The 2169-nt window shown below is 37.1% G+C and overlaps 1 pseudogene; it reads right to left on the reverse strand.

Annotated features, from left to right (window-relative positions):
- Positions 1 to 753: 753 nt before the first annotated feature.
- On the reverse strand, positions 754 to 1948 carry LOC108310708 (annotated as a pseudogene).
- Positions 1949 to 2169: the final 221 nt, after the last annotated feature.

Raw genomic sequence — 2169 nt, forward strand, 5'->3', positions numbered from 1 at the left:
ATGCTTTGGTAAAATAATACAAGAGGGATAAAGAAAAAAAAAATAACACTAGAGCTTCTATTTACAGTTTGAAAAGCTAGGCCGGGCGTGGTGGCTCATGCCTGTAATCCCAGCACCTTTGGGAGCCTGAGGGGCAGATCATGAGGTCAGGATATCAAGAGCATTCTGGCCAACATGGTGAAACCCTATCTCTACTAAAAATACAAAAATTAGCTGGGTGTGGTGGCACACACCAGTAATCCCAGCTACTCAGGAAGCTGAGGCAGGAGAATCTCTTGAACCCAGGATTCAGTGAGCAAAGATGGCGCCACTGCACTCTAGCCTTGCAACAGAACAAGACTCTGTCTCAAAAAAAAAAAAAAAAAAAAAAAAAAAAAAAAAAAAAAAAAAAAAAAAAAAAAAAAAAAAAAAAAAGAAGGAAGGAGGGAAGGAAGGAAGGAAGGAAAGAAAGACCTAATTATCTCAGAGACTGTTTTGTTTTCTTGAATAACCAGATGAGGGAGAAGCACTGGAAAAAAAAATGAAGAATTTAGTGATTTTTGTTTCTAACAGTTGTAAATTTAAATTGTACAACATGTTTTCTAACCTATGTCTCATGTGTCTTGCTGTATGACTAAAGACAATGAATGAATTTTAAAAAATCATGGCAGACACAATATATTTGGTTACAATGGCCTGTGACAAATAAAATACCTGGAAATAATTATTTTATTATATTTATTTTTTATTATTGCTATTTAGTCCCAGAAAAGATTAACACTCTCCAAGAAATTTATTTTAGCATATGTCGTATATAGATATAATAATTTTATATAAAGAGAGACCATAACAGAACTAACAGGGTGCCTTTACAAGGAAATAAAGGAAAGGCAATAAAGGATTTCTTCCATATAAAGATTCTGATCTGCATTATTTGATTTTTTTTTCAAAATACAAAACAGTAATATTAGAAGCAAAGCAAAAACAGCAAAGAAGAAAACAATGAAACAGAAGACCAGGGATAAGGAAGTGTTTTATGCAGATGCATTGCATACATAGTATATATGTATGGGCTGAGTTATAATAAAAATATTATTATAGTCATTCTCATATAGAGTTAGAAACAGCAATTTCCAATCGAGCACAACTGGACCCAACATTTTCTCAGCCTTCAATTACACGTTAAATTACAGCTATGCAGCAGTCAGTTCTGGTCAGCAGTATCATGATAAATGCTTGACAAGATAAAATTTTTCTCCTTGTTCACTTGTAAAAATTGGCGCCTTCTCATAATGTTCTACAAGTTCCTCCATGGTGCTGAATTTGCGCTGCCCAATGCATTAAACAGTTTCTTTTGGTTAGACTTTAAAATGCTTGTTTTTCCCTTGTGCTTTTGGTGATACTGAGAAATCATTTGGCGAAGATTCACTATCATGAATGAGGAAATCCCCTTCATGTCCTCTTTCATTTAATGCCATTTCTGCTTGATGCCTGGTGACTTTGCCATAACACCAAGGATTGCCAGCAAACTTTCCAGTGAGTGAAGGCCTAATGTAATCACACTGTGGAGGTGATGGTTCCAAACCTGAGGTTAAAGAATTATTCTGCACAATGGTAACATAGTTTTTTGGTACTAGACCAACCATACCATTGACCTTCCTGCATTTCCACCACTCTGGGCCATTTTCAGGTTTTTCAATAACATCCGTTATATCTCCTTTCTCGAAATTTAAGTTCTTCATCATTAGATGAGCTGAATGGGTAAACAGCCTGTACCACATGCAACACTTGCCCAGTATTTAGGTTATTGATGACTGCTGCTAATTTCTCTGACAGAAAACCCACATGGTCACCCAAAGGACTGTACCTTTTCAGTTACATAGTTTGAAGGGAACCATCCAACTTGTCCATTGTAGCTACCACGCCACCACCCATCACTGCACCAATTCTTGTTCTTGTTGAGCCACATAATCAAATTTGGCCACTACCACCACTTCTTCTGCCATCCCTCAGCAGCTTCAGCACATCAGTTCACTTGCTTTCCAGCTTCCAAATTTTATTCCTGCTGTCTCTTCTCCCATTCTCTTTACTTGTGTAGTTCAAATCTTCTAAAAGTATCCTTTACTGTCACCTTGTTGGGCTGAGGAAGGCACTGGGATGCCGCCACAGTGTAGTTCTGTAGTTCTGCCA

Source organism: Cebus imitator, unplaced genomic scaffold (genome assembly GCF_001604975.1).
Source record: "Cebus imitator isolate Cc_AM_T3 unplaced genomic scaffold, Cebus_imitator-1.0 Scaffold106, whole genome shotgun sequence".
In the NCBI taxonomy this organism is placed as follows: domain Eukaryota; kingdom Metazoa; phylum Chordata; class Mammalia; order Primates; family Cebidae; genus Cebus; species Cebus imitator.